Here is a 17073-nt window from a genome sequence, read left to right as displayed (position 1 = left end):
CTGGTTAATAACCAGCACCCTCTTGATGTGTCTCACATGGCGGGCGGAAGGGGTTCCGGAGCTCTCTAGAGTCTTTGATATAGTCAGCGATCATACTCAGCAGGGCTCCACTCTTGTGACCTAAGCACGTCCCAAAGTCCCCATGTCCTAATACCATCACATCAACATTTCAACATAACGAGTTTTAGGGGAACACAAGTATTCAGAGCACAGCACTGAACAATCTTATTGTTAGCGATATTAAACTACATATATTAAAAGCTTTATTAAGAACCGTACATAGTTCTGTTTATTGCTATTTATCAAGAAAATGGTTGAGAAGGACAGTAGTAGAAGGCAATTTAAAATTCTTTTCTTTAACCATACAATATCTGGGTAACCATAAGATCGTTTGTGGGGCGTCTGGGTCGCTCAGTCAGTTAAGGGACTGCCTTTGGCTCAGGTCATGATCCCAGGGTTCTGGGATCCAGCCCCACATCGGAGTTCCTGTGCAGTGGAGAGCCTGCTTCTCCTTCTCCCTCTGCCTGCTGCTCTGACTACTTGTACTCTCTATGTCTTTGTCAAATAAATAAATAAAATCTTTTAAAAAATCATTTATATGCCTTCTAAAAATAAGAAATTGTAAAATAAAATTAATTTGCCTTTTATTCTTGGGGTTAGAATCCGAAAATGACAATTTTATGTTTAATTGGATCAAGTTATCTTAATTATCTGTGAGATGAAAACTATTTTATGCCTTATTTAGATAACCCCATGGGCCGGCTAGTTTTCATAGGCATGAAAAAGAATATTTATTTATTTAGAATCCATGACAAATTTCTGACCATCTCAGCAGCTGCACAATCAATGTATAACACAGAATTGACCTTGAGTAAAATAACTCCTTTTTCTGAGGGAGTCAGCCTCCTTTTAAGATACTCCAATATTTTTGATTGTTTTCTCTGTTTCTGAAGTCACAGGAATTTGAAGCTTTTACATTACTCTAGTTAAACAATAAAGAAAAATGTATTTTTTCTTAAAGTCATATTATTTTGAAATTTAAATTTAAATACCTGTTAATTTTAGGGATGCCTGGGTGGCTCAGTCAGTTAAGCATCTGCTTTTGGCTTAGGTCATGGCTTCAGGGTCCTAGTATGGAGCCCCAAGTTGAACTCTTTGCATATCAGGGAGCCTACTTCTCCCTCTCCCAGTGCTTGGGCTCTCTAGCTCTCTCTGTGAAATAAAGAAATAAAATATTTAAAATAAAAAATACATAAAAAAACATAAAAATACATAAAATAAATACTTAAAATACATTAAGAAATCTATTAATTTTAGAAAATTAAATAAAACAAATTTTGACTTCTAAGTTTAAGAAACAGACAATTATAATAGACTTGTGCCTAATATTAGGCATTATTGTCAAATAAAAAAAATATAAATAATGATATTATTCTTAAAATACTTCAAAAATTGAGACAAACTTGTATAATTATTTCAGAAGCCATCATATTTGCCATGCCAGGGTGAAAAGTGTGATTTTCAAATGAGTTGTGCATACATACTTCACATATTTGCTATGTGATGTTATCTTTCTTTAAATTCATCATTCCTAAATTAGAGTAGCTGCTATTACCACTTTTATAGTTTAAGATTTTTATTTATTTATTTGATAGAGATCACAAGTAGCCAGAGAGGCAGGCAGAGAGAGAGGGGGAAGCAGGCTCCCTGCTGAGCAGAGACCCAGATGTGGGGCTTAATCCCAGGGCTCTGAGATCAGGATTCTAGCTGAAGGCAGTGGCTTTAGCCCACTGAGCCAACCAGGCGCCCCCACTTTTATAATTTAATACAATGATCATTTCACTTTGCTCTAAAATACCTTTTTATTTTTACTTTTTGTATTTTATTGTTCTAAGCTTGTTTTATCCAACCTGAAACAATATTTTTTTTTCTTACTTTTGTCTCTTAGGCTCTTTATTATATATATTTATAATTACCTTATAAAATTATGATTTTAGTATTCAACTAGTTGTTTTTAAAAGCACCCTGTGCTTTGTGTGTGTGGCAGTGGGAAACACAAAGAAGTTTTTGTCAAGAGAGACTCACATGAATCAGAGCTTGAACAGACATTAAGAGGCACAGGTGAAGCAGACAGAGATACGGAATACCTTCCCAGCTCCTCAGGTCCTCTTCTTTCTTTACATGATGGGCCCTGGCTCAGGTTCTTGGATGAGATTTGACCTGGTGGATGTGTATAATCATGTTATTTACACAGGAGGAGCCATGTCAGTACCATTGCTCCATTTTTTTTTTTTTTCCTTTTTGATTGTAGTCACCATGCTGTACATTACATCCCCAGAACTTACTTATTTTATAACCAGAAGTTTTTACCATTTGGCCACATGAAACATCTCCATTTCATACTCAGTTATGTAGCACACAGGAACATTTTCCATGAGGCCATATCCCATACCTTTCTATATCACAGTTTTATTTTTCATAAGCAAGCCTAGATAATTAGATACATTCTGTTAAAAGCAGTGCAGAGATAAGCTCTCCTACTAATGAAAACCACTGAGTTGGCCAGTTTGTTTGCTAGGAGGTCTTTCATTAGTACATTTACAATGAGATTATGCCAGGTCTCTTACCTTCTTAATTTCCAGAAAGCGTACTCCATCTCCCTCTACAATAGAGAAGTAGATCACAGACCAGCTGCATAACTCAGGCACTGAGTATAAACTTCAAATGCTCTCCCCAAATTACCCATCCTGTCCTTGACATGCACTTCCAAAATGTTTGTATTTTTACCCATCAGTCGTCCCATTTCCTCTGACCTTAGGTATATTTGTGTGCTTGCTTGCTTGCTTGCTTTCAAGATTTTATTTATTTGACAGAGATCACAAGTGGGCAGAGAGAGAGAGAGAGAGAGAGAAAAGCAGGCTCCCTGCTGAGCAGATGCAGGGCTTGATCCCAGGACCCTAGCTTGTGCGCGCGCTCTCTCTCTCTGACAAACAAATAAAATCTTTTAAAAAATAAAGTCATCGGTGACTTTACCAATTTTCATATTCTTTTTTTTTTTAAGTCTTCATCTTTCTTTTTTTTTTTTTTAAAGATTCTTTTTATTTATTTATTTGACAGAGAGAGATCACAAGTAGATGGAGAGAGAGGCAGGCAGAGAGAGAGAGAGCACCCTGAGACCGCGACCCGAGCCGAAGGCAGCGGCCCAAACCACTGAGCCACCCAGGCGCCCAAGTCTTCACCTTTCTTAACTTCCCTTCATTTCTGACACTGTTGAGGGACTTGACTTGTATACTTACCACTTCCCCTTTTTGCAGTGTTACCGCTCCTCTCGTTCTTTTTCTCCTCCTTCTTTTCTCCTTATAGACTCCTTAATGGGCTTCTTCATATCTACGTTTTAGACGCAGCTATTACTTGTATTTGGTCCATGACACTCTTGCCTTCATTTTTCACCTGTCCTATCTGAAAACTTCACATATAGGTGAAGTCATTTGTGGATTCCACATGAAAGGCTGGGAATCTCTATAATAATCAGAAATCTGACAACATCAATAATCATTGAAGAACATATATTGGATTGATGGAAATAGAATGAGGGTTTATGAAAGATCTGTTTGCATAAGGGGAATAGCAGAAACTCCCAAGGACTGAAACTTTAGAGCAGATATAGAGAAATATGCAGAGAAATGTTCAGTGAATTGATATTTGCCTTATTAGTTAATGGCTCCTCTTCCTTCATTTTCTACCATTTATAATACTGTCCTGTTTTTATATACATATATGTCAGCCTCCTTTAAGATATTCCAGTATTTTCGATTGCCTCCTCTGTTTCTCAAGTCACATTGGGGAAGCAGCAATTACATCACTTAAAATAGGACCTCCTCATTAGAGTCTGTATAATATACTGCAGTAATAAATTCTACCTTCATGGCTATTACCTAGCACTATACTTTTTTATTTTTCATATTTTTAAAAAGAATTTTAATTCCAGTTCATTAACATACTGTGTTGTATTAGTTTCAGGTGTACAGTATAGTGATTCAACAATTCCATACATCCGGTGCTCATCACGATGAGTGACTCCTTAATCCCTATCACCTCTTTAACCCATTCTCCTACCCCCCTTCCCTCTGGTAACCATCAGTTTGTTCACTTTAATTAAGGGTCTGTTTCTTGATTTCTCTCCCTCTCTCTTTTTTTTTCCCTTTGCTCATTTGTTTTGTTTATTAAAGTCCACGTATGGGTGAAATCATACGGTACTTGTCTTTCTCTGACTGACTTATTTCACTTAGCATTATACTCTGTAGCTCTGTCCATGTTGTTGTAAATGGCAAGATTTCATTCTTTCTTATGGCTGAATAATTTTCCATTATATACATATAAATAACCCCTATACACACACACACCATTATACATTATACACACACACACACACACACACACCACATCTTCTTTTTCCATCCGTCAATTGATAGACACTTGGGCTGCTTCTGTATCTTGACTATTAAGTAGTGTTGCTATAGACATTGGGGTGACTTAGTGTTCTTGTATTTTTTTGTGTAAACACCTAGTAGTGCAGTTGTTGGATCCTGAATCGTAGGGTAGTTCTATTTTAACTCTTTGAGGAACCTCCATACTGTCTTCCAGAGTGGCTGTTCCACTTTGCATTCCCACCAGCAGTGCACAAGAGTTCCCTTTTCTCCGACATCCTGTCAATACCTCTTGTTTTTTAGGTTAATTTTAGCTATTCTGACAGGTGTGAAGTGATACCTCATTGTAGTTTTGATTTACATTTCCCTGATGGTAAGTGATAATGAACATCTTTTCATGTGTCTGTTGGCCATCTGTATGTCATCTTTGGAGAAATGTCCATTCAGGCCTACTGCCCATTTTTTAATTGGGTTATTTGTTTTTTGCGTGTTGGGTTTTTAATGTTCTTTATATGTTTTGGATAATAACCCTTTATTGGATATATCATTTGCAAATGTCATCTCTCATTCCATTGGTTGCCTGTTCGTTTTCTTGATTATTTCTTCTGCTATGCAGAAGCTTTTTATTTTGAAGTCGTTCCAATAGTTTATTTTTGCTCTTGTTTCACTTGCCCCAGGAGACATACCTAGAAAAACATTGCTACAACTGCTATCGAGAAGGTTACTGCCTATGTTCTTTTCTAGGATTTTGGTGGTTTACTGTCTCACATTTAGGTCTTTCATCCATTTTTAATTTATTTTTATGTATGGTGTAAGAAATAGCCCAGTTTCATTCCTTTGCCTATTTCTGTCCAGTTCTCCCAACACCAATTGTTGAAAGACTTCTTTTCTTATTGGGTAGACTTTCCCATTTTATCAAAGACTAATTGACTGTATAGTTGTGGCTTTATATCTGGGTTTTCTGTTCTGTTGATTTATGTGTTTATTTTCTTGTATCAGTGCCATGCTGTTTTGATTACTCTTGCTCTGTAATATGACTTGAAGTCCAGAATTTTGATACTTGCAGCTTTGCTTTTCTTTTTCAAGCTTCCTTTGGCTATTTGGGGTCTTTTATGGTTCCCAAATTTTAGGATTATTTGTTCTAGTTCTGTGAAAAATGCTATTGGTATTTTGATAGGGATTGCTTTAAATGTATAGACTGCTTGGGATAGATATTTTAAGTGTTTGTTCTTCTAATCCATGAGCATGGAATATCTTTCCATTTCTTTGTGTCATCTCCAATTTCTTTCATCATGTTTTATAGATTTCAGAGTACAGATCTTTCACCTCCTTCATTGGGTTTATTCTTTGGTGTTCGATGATTTTTGGTGCAATTGTAAATGGGATTGTTTTCTTAATTTCTGCTGCTTCATTATTGGTGTATAGAAATGCAACAGATTTCTGTACATTCATTTTATGTCTTGTGAGTTTACTGAATTTATTTATCAGTTCTAACAGTTTTTCAGTGGTTGTTCTTTTTTTTTTTTTGTTTTGTTTTTTGTTTTTAAATATATAGTATCATATTTTCCATATGATAGCAGCTTAAGTTGAGCAAAAATTGTGGGCTAATATTATGCAAGAAACATGTATTTGATTCTTTAAGAAACTGTCAGAGAATCACACATTGACCACCTCTGTCCTGCTTTGCAGCCTCTGCACCTGCTGTTTCTGCTTTGTCTCCTTCAGAGCTTCCTGTGGATTGTGCCTCAGGCTAGTTCTGGTCCAAAAGAGAAATTTGTGGTGTGATAGTATGTGTGCCAGGTGGAGTGGGGAGTACTGAACATTTTAGAAGGGAAGAAAACATATAAAATATCTTTAGTTACTAAAACTATAAAAAAAGGTGATAATTCTTAAAATGTAGGAAATTAATAAACAACTTTATGATATTTATTTTTTCCCCCAAACACCTTTAAGTGCCTTCTCATCTTTAATATCTTATAAGGATATGCATTTTTTTCCTCTTTGTGAACCTTGTCTAGAATATAATACATTGCTTAAAGATCAAAGAAAGACTGTGTCTCCTAACATAAAAAAATGATCAAAATAAACAAATTTACAAAATAGGAATTCTTTTATGTCATACATGATTTTAACTTTTCATTTTAAGCAAGTAGGGCTTGATGAAAGGAACAATGATTTGGAAAAAGATACAGAATTCTAGTCATTCCTTTCAGCTCATAATAATACTCTACCTATAGAGTTATAGAACTCAGATAATATATTTTATCTGAAAAGTTTCTGCAAATTTTAAGGTACTATACTGATGTGAATGATACTGCATTTTTATTAATAACAAAGACCAAGCAAGAAACCAATAATAATAATAATAATAATAATGCCTTTTAAAATAGTCATTTAGAAAAAAAAATATTTTAAAAGCCAAACTCACATTTAAAATATATCTTACAATGGTGTTGAGTTGGCTTTTTAAGCCACAACAAAAACAGCCCTTAAAAAGTTCTTTAGGAGCACCTGGATGGCTCAGTGGGTTAAGCCTCTGCCTTCGGCTCAGGTCATGATCCCTGGGTCCTGAGATAGAGCCTCACATCAGGCTCTCTGCTCAGCAGGGAGCCTGCTTCCTCCTCTCTCTCTCTCTCTGCCAGCTTCTCTGCCTACTTGTGATCTCTGTCTGTCAAATAAATAAATAAAATCTTAAAAAAAAAGTTTTTTATATGTTATTGCTTTATTAGAATAATCTTTTTACCTGGTTTCGCATTTGGTTAGTTTTTGGAAATGGATTACATTTTCAAAATCAATTTATGTTGCTTAGAAAAAAATAGTAGATACATTTAAGATTTGCATATTTTACTACATTTTTGTACACTTGAATTAGAAAGTTTACTCAGTCTAGTTATTTCTTGATGGTGAAATTAAGAAAAAAGCATCTGCCCTAAAGATGCTGTCCTGGCTATTTACAAAGAAATTTAATTTGCATCCTTTGTTTTTATAAATAAAAAACAAGTTTAACTGCTGTGAACATCCATGTGGGCACATATAATTAATCACATTATAATTTGATAATTACTACTTTAAAAGTACCTTCTGATAAATTGCAAGATAATGTTATCCAAAATGGTAATATACACTGATATCAAAGATGTCAAAGACTTAAAAATTATGTTAAAAAAGTAGCTATTTATAAAGTACCTTATTTACCTCAAAACAAATTTTGAACTGTAGTGTATTTAGTAATAGTACTTGTCTGTCTGGTCATAATTTAAGATTTTTAAACTTCCGTGAGACAACTGTAACACACTGAAGTTTTTGCTCTTGTCTGTTTTACTTCTTCATTCTTTTGGAAGAATACACCCCCCAGTAAGGTTTTTAGCTTGAATATTTAGACGGTATGGATTTGAATGGGAGGCAAGCAGGTGTCAGATAATTCATATCATGTATCAGGAACTAGTCCGGGTGAGACAGTATATCTCAGCATGCTGTTCCTTTCAGTAGGTTTATGTTCCAAAGAAATGCAGATACATTAATATAAATAGTGATTTTCAGTGAAAAGAAGATCAGCCACTTAGCTATGGTTCATGAATCACAGTGATTCTCTTTCTTTTATTTTTTTATTAATAATAACAGTACATAGAAACTCTCACTGAACCAAGTGGGTATGCGAGTACCCTGATCTTAGAGATTTAACTTGACCCAGCAGTCCACTGGAAGTTGCTATAGCTGAGCAACAAGAACTGAAGTGCTGGGTTTACATTTAGAGAAAGATAAAGGAACTGTTAATGCATGCTTTTTCCCAGGAGCATTCATCTCTCTAGGAAGTCCTGCATAACAAAAGGGAGTTGGGGCACCATTAACTTTTATGAAGTGATATTATGATTTCTTGAAGGGAACTTACTGTTACACAGTTGGAAGCCTGTAAGGTCTGTTAAGTAAAGAAGTTCAAAGATAAACCTCTGTTGTTCAGTATATAGTTTTGTTTTCTGTGTTTTGATTCAGTGCAGTGGAGTTGAACATAAAAGTACTAAAATCTCCAGCTTTTCATGATTCTTCCCTAGTTGTTGTAAGTAGACCATTAGGTAATTTTAAGGAAATCAGAATATTGACCCGTACAAGTGATTTTTACAGAAATTGGTTTTATTCATACAAAAGAACAACATAAAATGATTTCCCCATTTTGACACAGTGGCTTTTCTAAAAGTTCCTATATGTAAAAATAATAATTCTTTCAAGATAAAATAGCAAATTATTCTGGTTCAATAAGCAAGTCTATTTCAGTAAAGCATTATACAAAATCTTCATTAAGAAATACTTTTAAAAATACTTAAAAAACCACAGAATTGCATAATAAAATCACAATCAAGTTGCTTATAGTACAGCAGCCCAAACTGAAGAAAAATTCAGAAGATAGTTCTGTTAAATGGACTTACTAGCTGAGCAATATGAATTCTCAGCTGAGCTCAGTGCCAGCTGTGCGTCCAACAAGTGTTAGGTACTGTTTGAAAGGCAAGCAGATGTCATGGTGAGCAGGAGGAGGAGGTCTCTTTATTTATGGAGACTTAATTATGTAATATTTAAGAACAAGAAAATACTGCTTTAAAAACAATCTAGATCTTCTGTGAGGGTGTTGGAGTTCTTACATTTAAAAAATACAGGTTCCTTACTTGCAAGTACACCTAACTAGAATAGGACAGAAATTACTGGTTCTGGAATCTGACTATTACAGATCTAAGTTGTGTCAAATAGTGAGCAGTCCATTAACAACTCAGAAAAATAGAAGTGAGGGGATATAATTGGCTCTTAATTATTGGTAAGGTAGCACAAAGATTCAAGTAAGAGAAACCCAGATTATTTTGCAATGAAGAAATAAATAAAATTCAGCTTTAAGTTTATTAATTACCTTATTCGTGTATTTAGTTATCATTTATTAATTGATGTTTATGTAATTGATTTTTTGAAGCTGTGGAAATGGAGCAAAAATATCAACAGGGTCTAGGTCACCAGGGCTCTTAGGTATAGCAAAACAAAATAGACAATAAGTAAATTATTACAGTAGGATAGTGGCACAAATGAGTAAATTCTTGAGTGTTCACAAAAGGTTTCATAAAATAAGTAGTGTCTTAAATAGCTGCTATAAAATGATAATTTTAAAAAATATGACTTTTGTACACAGGTCAAAGATTTGTTCTAATTAATCTGTCAGGGAACCAGTGAAAATTAGAGCTATTCAAATGATATCTGAGGAACAGGTTATTTATAGGAAGTTTAATAAAGAAATATTAGAATAATACTGTGATTATAAACCTGATTAATGTCTTATAGTGCAATAAGCTCTTTTTTACAAAAACATTTGTATCTCTATTGGGCACAAATCTGCTTATTAACATGTAACTTCACAGAGTCTGTGCCCTTGATTAACAGCAGATGACAAAATCAAAATCAGGACAGTCCCCTTGAGAATTATTTAATCTTCCAATAGACATTAACAAGACATGCAATCATCCTCTTGGCCTTATTCCTAATATTTGGATATCTTTTTCTTAACATTGCTCTCTTAGATCTCAAGTATTTTTCCAAAGAGTACTGTAACATAGTATTGTATGCTACCATATTATAAACATTACTATACCATATTTATGATATAATTATTATATTAAGATTATTGATCTCAGTAAAAAGGCTGATCCTGGTGGTTTTTTTTTTTTTTTTTTTTAATGGACTTACTATTTGCATTCATGCAGTAGGAGATGTTAGTTAATTTGTGTTCCTCCTTGAGCTTAGGGTACAGAGTAACTGCTATCTAGAACTGTCATTAAGAAATGTAGGACTAGATCTTTTAAAGCTTTTATTTGCTTTCTAGAAATTTCTAGACTAGAAATTCTAACCTGCTTCTCCATTAGATATCACTTGTAGTAACTATAAATTTGGCAAATTCCTTTCTTCTGAGGTCTCCAAAATTTGTTAAGGTCCCTGTCCTTCCAGAGATTAGCTATATTTAACAGTGCAGTTCTTTCCATGAGACTCTGAGACCCTATTTTTTGAGAACCTGACTTCTGATTTACCTTTATCCAGATCTCAAAGAGTTGCCCTCCTTTTCAGTGGGCACACAATTTTAATTAATTTGAGCTCTTAACTCCACAGACAAAAACTCTTAATAAGTCAGATTTTCTGTTGTCTCTTTTCAGGAGATACTAGATCTCCAGCATCAGTGGAGATAGTAAATGGTCAGACCATTAAATTAGATGCCTCACAAATAAGGATTTATTGATCATATAAAACTATACTCAGGGGCTCACATATACACAGGGGCTTCCTAGACCATGTTGTTGAAACTGGCTTAGGTCCATTGGTTACTAGTTCCTCACTTGGGTGTAGAAAGGAGCATAGCTGAAGCTATGACTTAACATAGGGTGCTTTCTCAACTATATAGTTGTATCTGGCTTAGTGGTTTGAGACCAGACAGACTCAGCAGGAGTTAGATAAGAAAGAAAAAACAGAATTTGTTAGAAGCAAAAACAAACAAAAGGAACCAAACCGACCAACCAAACAAAACAAATCCATTATAAAACCAGGAGAAAGAAAAAAAAAACCAGAAAAACAGAGTCAGCAAAGGTAAAATACTGTTGTCACTTGGGAATCACTTTGGTATCCAAGACAGGACATGCTTGGCCTCAAACAGACTGTGAAGTGAATTCTCTAACAATGCAGTTTAATCGATTCTGGCACGTGAGTCCACTAGGATATCTCAGTGGGTTATCTAAAGGTACAATTTTCCAAAAGTTTAAAACATTTCAGAAAGTTTAAAAGTTTATACAAATATAGATGGGGCAAGAATCAAAGATTTACTCAACTAACTAAGAGAAATTAGTAAATTCTTTAAAAAGCATTAGAAATTAGGTATTTATAGAAATTTAATAAGATAATGTTAGAATAAGATTACAAAATTGAATAGAAGAACAGCTAATGTTCTACAGGGCAATAATCCATTATCAGCAAGAACATTTGTATCTTTACTGGATGCAAATCTACAAGTTACCATGTGACTTCACTTAGCTGCAGCCCTTAATTAATAGTAATAGTAAATAGCAAAATGAAATAATACTGTAATGTTCTACAGAATTCAGTAATTCTTGGCAGAGCATTTTAAAAATAGTTTAGTGTGTAGTCATCTTTTTGGCCTTGTTTCTAAGTTTTGGATAATGGTACTTAATACATCCATTAAGTGAGCACAAGAGAACAAAAATTTAGACTTAGAGCAATTCATGAGTAATTCCATCAATGCATAAAACATATATGTGAGGCCAGGAATTTTGAATTGAAGGTGGAATCTGATAGGGGGAGAGACATAAGGCAGAGCTAGTCAGAGAGAGTTACGTATTGTATAACAGAATTTTGTAGGAAGTTTTAAGTAGGATAGTGCAATGAATATGTGTGCTTTTTAGTATTATTATCCACGTAATTTTAAATGGATTAATTGAATTCAGTAAGTGGTTGTAGGTTATAGGGATAAATACCTTACATGAAAAAACGAATGTTTTTTATTATTGTATGAATGCAAAATAGAATATTACTTTTTTTGTTGATATTTGAGGTTAAATTTTTATATTCCAATTTGGTTGAGAGACTTCTAAATTAAATTCTCAGCATTTCATCACTGCTTCTATTTTACTCATCCAGTTATGTATTAAGTTTTACTTTTGCTTGTTTCTTAAAATTGTATAATTAAAATATGTCCATTAGTGAATGATTACTGAATAATTATTAACTTACCAATTAAATCTTTTATGGGGAATAACGATAAAGATACTCCCAGGAGAAAGTAAAGCACTGAGTTATGCTAATTTTAGCTATTTTTCTTTACTTGGCAATTGGTTTACCTTTTTCACATTATAAAGTATATAATTATACTCAGTCATAAAGTACCATAATTTATTAGCTATTGAAGTCACACAGCCTAATTTATGAACAATCCATTTCCTAAGCAGGCCAGTTTTTTCATAATCGTTATCCAAACTGCCAACTTGTATAATATCCATGTAACTTTGTGCACGGGGTAGTGTGAAAAGTGACATAAGGTAATAAGAGCAATTTATAGAAACAGAAAATCTTACTTGTAGCAAGTGGTCGTTGGTTAAGTGGTCCTTGTGAATGTAGGGATTGATACTCGTATTGCATTGAAATTCACAGAGTTATTTTGTTTTGTTTTTTCTGTGTCTCATTCTGGAATCTGCTACCTTCTTCAGAGTGCATTTTTATTTTAATAAATGTGGTAGACATGAGGAACAAGGGACCAGAGATGCAATCTGTTTGAGCTGATTGCATGATTCTCCTTTAATCAAAATGATGTGCCATGATTAAGAAAGAAAAATTAACTGTCACCTAGGCTTCTTAATTGATAGAAAAGGAAGTGCCACACTTTTTCTGAATCATTTTCTTAACCAGTTCAGGGAGTGAACTTGAAGACACCAAACGAGGTAATTAATGATGGGTGGGTTAGAAATGAGAAATACAAACAATCGTGTCTGAAAATAAGGAGGATGTAATGATTATATATAAGCTTGCAGATAATTATTATTTTCAAATATTTATTCTTAGGGTGCGTTCATATGTTTTTCCTGATGCCTTAAAACATCAGGAAAAATTTTTTAAGCACGAGGAGTGCTTTTTATGACTATTTTACCTATAATTTTCATAATTAAACATTTTATAACTTTTCCCTTCTCTTTTTTTCAACCGTATCAATTTATTCCATAAATTAGTTCATATTCAGGGATAGGGAAATTGGGAAGTTTATGTTTATTGGGATTTTATTATGTATCATGGTTTACATGGTCCCTTTTCATGTGAGGACTATTATTTCATGTTTACAACTCTAAGAAGATTCTGTAAGAGCTCTCTGTACTTTTATTGATTGATTGATTTTTTTTTCTTCCAAGTTTTTTTTTTTTAATTCCAGTTAGTTAGCATATAGTGTAATATTAGCTTTAATGGGTAGAATTTAATGATTCATCACTTACATACATCCAGTGCTCATCACAAGTGCCTGCCTTAATACCCATCACTTATTTAACCCATCGCCCTACCCACCTCCCTGCGCTCCACTCCTTTTATTCTCTATAGTTTATTTAATTTTAACTAAATTAAAATTATAGTTTAATTTTAACAAATTAAACAAACATTTAATTTGTTTCTTAAATTCTGAGTCTGAGTAATACCATACGGTATTTGGCTTTCCCGGACTTTTTTCTCACTTAGCATAATGCACTCTTAGCTTCACCCACATTGTTGCAAATGACAAGATCTCATTCATTTTTATGACTGAGTGTACACACACACACACACACACACACACTCCAAATCTGCTTTATCCATTCATCAGTCAGAGGACATTTGTACTTGTTCCATAATTTGGCTGTTGTTGATAATGCTGCTATAAACATTGGAATGCATGTCTCCCTTCAAATCAGTATTTCTGTATCCTTTGGGTAAATACTTGGTAGCGCAATTGCCATGTCGTAGGGTAGTTCTATTTTTAACTTCTTGAGGAAATTCCATATTGTTTTCCAGAGAGTATTTGCACTTTTATTAAATGGCTGTTGTCCTTAAAATTCCCTTTTTCTTATTGAACTAAATTCTGTCTTCTTCAAGTTTGTATCTAGTTCTCTGATGCTGTACACAATTCTAGTCTGTCAGATATTTAAAGCTTTTTAGAAGTATTTATGGCATTTAAAAAATAGGCATAAAATCTATAAGTTCTTTCAATATGCAGAACCTTACTATTTTCTCTATCCTATTTATAGTCTTTTTTAAAAAAATTTTTTATAAACATATATTTTTATCCCCAGGGGTACAGGTCTGTGAATCACCAGGTTTACACACTTCACAGCACTCATCAAAGCACATACCCTCCCCAATGTCCATAATCCCACCCCCTTCTCCCAAACCCCCTCCCCCCAGCAACCCTCAGTTTGTTTTGTGATTAAGAGTCACTTATGGTTTGTCTCCCTCCCAATCCCATCTTGTTTCATTTATTCTTCTCCTACCCACTTAAGCCCCCATGTTGCATCACCACTTCCTCATATCAGGGAGATCATATGATAGTTGTCTTTCTCTGCTTGACTTATTTCGCTAAGCATGGTACGCTCTATCAAGATCAAAAGCTTTTGCACAGCAAAGGAAACAGTTAACAAAATCAAAAGACAACTGACAGAATGGGAGAAGATATTTGCAAACGACATATCAGATAAAGGACTATTTATAGTCTTTTTTAGCGAAAATATCCACTGGTAAATGGCATAAATCACACATAATCTGCACCCTGAGTAGAGTGATACTAATATATTCTTGCATATTAGATTCTGGAATTTCTTTAAGTTGAAAATTACGTATTTTGTTTCCTTCTAAGAGATTTTTGGCTCCAAACATAGACCTTTCACTAAATGATTATTTTGTCTATTGGCTTGATTAATTTAACTGAGAGGTGTTACTGAGTTAGAGGGCCTGAAGCCAAAAGTAAAATTATTTATTTTAGTTGTGTAGATTTGGTTAAAGATTTCTCCTTATGATAACTGATATGGGAAGTGATATTCCAGATTACAAATTTAGGATTCCATGTGTGTCATATAAGAAAATATAAAATGAGTTAAAAACACTTACGACCAAATTAAACTAACGATTCTGCTTTCATTGGTTCAATATGGCTAATCTCAGCCAGTGTTTATCTCAGTTCTTGGAGTTAATTTTAAATAGTTGGTTTTAAGTAAGAATTACAATAGCCTGTTAAAGACTTTGAAAAAAAATCTGTAAATTTCTTATTGCCCATATCATTATGCAAGAAGAATGACATCATTCTGGTTCCTATCCTTCAGGATATGTCCCCTAGATTCATGTCTTTGAGCAGAGATATTGAGCAGAGGAGTTTACTTTGCTCAGATTGTCAGGAAAGTAGTCATTTCTGATGATATGTGTGTGTGCACTTTGCTGAAGTCGGTCCAGTGTGTGGAAATACATATGGATAAAACAAGTGAATTTGGAGGTTATTATTTTTTTGTATAAGATTTATTGTAAATACCCTCAATAATAAGTCCAACTTTTGCATTCATCATCAACAGCTATAACTGATATTTATTGTGGCTCCAAGGCTAAAATCAAAAGTAAGCAAGTTATAGATTGTTTATTGATACAGTGTAGTAAAATGCTAGACATGTGTAATGCTCAGCTCAGGAAATGAGAGAAAGTGGAAAGAAAATAGAACTTGGAATTAAAAGATCTGGATTTATTTTGACATCTCTGAGCTTAAAACCCTATACTTTTAGTACCTTTTCACAGAGTGGTTGTGAAAATTAAAATCGAGTTTAAATTAAAACTGGGGTATGTGTCAAGAAAACATTACCAGCCAAATGAAGCTCCTGGTGTTTGTGAATGTGAGAGGAAGACCATTATAGTGAAGGCCAGCTTTCCAGATCTCAAAGCACCACTTCAAATCAGCATTGTTAGAATAAACATTCAGCTATGGTAGCCAGCAGCCTTGAGCAGCGGTGGGCCTCCCAGAAGCCAACCCAGCAGCCAAGGCTGTAAGCCAGGGTTTTCTAGTATAGTAATAAAATCGCCCTATTGGTTGTTCAGAGCTTTAAACTGAAAGATGTGAAGTTAAAATACTAAATACAAGGAGGTCCTTGAGACTCTTCCTACCAGAAGACCCTATACCTGGAAAACGTGGTCTTTCAGTTCGAACTGATACTGAGACAGTCTTGTCTGGCTTTCACAAGGAACCCATCTCTTGACTGATTTTGTTTGTAGCATTCTAATCATTCCAGTTACCAATGGCCCTCTCATGGACTGTACCTATGAGGAGTATTCTGAAGAAAAGTTTCATAGCAGCCATACTCTCAGTTTTGAAGGGGGGACAACTACTTTATTGATATTATAAAAATGTACTAGAAGCAGAAAGAAGGGAGGGGAAATCTGCACCCAGATGAGGGCAGTGGTAAGCAGTAAAGGAGCAAAAGACAAAAAGTTATGTCAAATCAGGTACTTAACAACATCCAATCTCATTACCTGGGGAAGCCCCGTGGAGACAGCCCAGCTGGAGTCCCCAGTGGAGTGTCCTCCCTTCAGGTGAGACTTCCAATTGACCATCCCCATAAGGGCCATCTTATAGGGCAAATGACGGGGTCTGAAGTCAAACATTTGTTTGCCTACGTGCGAGTTGAGTGAGCCGCATTATGTTACTTCGTCTACACCTTCAAGGAGCCTGGGCTAGGTGTGCTTGCCTCCCCTCCCAGATTCCATTCTCGGGGACCAGCCCAGCCTGGAGCAGGAGGGGATGGAAAGCAAGATTTATAGCTCTTGGCCTCTAGAACAGAAGGGCCAGTTCTGACTTTAAGGCCAGCCAGTGTCAACTAATCAGGCTCCTAAGATCACTTACGCAGGACAAGTCTCACAAATAACATTCTTTAGCCTGCCTGGTATGTGCAGGTCAGGGTGGTCATTTTGCAGGACAAATCACAGAAATCTCCATTCATACAATACAGGGGTGCAGAATGAAGGAAGCAGGACTGGGTGTAAGGATAAGTTGCACTATGATGCACTACAGCAGAGCCTTAGCTGACCCTATAGTGACCTCTCAGGCTGAGATGGTCCTTCCTGTTTGTCC

General features: G+C 34.9%; 1 protein-coding gene across 2 annotated transcripts in view; it reads left to right on the top strand.

Annotated features, from left to right (window-relative positions):
- Window positions 1-17073, top strand: part of CCSER1 (coiled-coil serine rich protein 1) — a 753833-nt gene that overhangs the window by 167246 nt on the left and 569514 nt on the right. The window lies entirely within an intron of this gene.

Source organism: Mustela lutreola, chromosome 1, assembly GCF_030435805.1.
Source record: "Mustela lutreola isolate mMusLut2 chromosome 1, mMusLut2.pri, whole genome shotgun sequence".
NCBI lineage: Eukaryota > Metazoa > Chordata > Mammalia > Carnivora > Mustelidae > Mustela > Mustela lutreola.
Note: the sequence above shows the minus strand (reverse complement) of the source record. Positions and strands in the feature narration are given on the sequence as shown.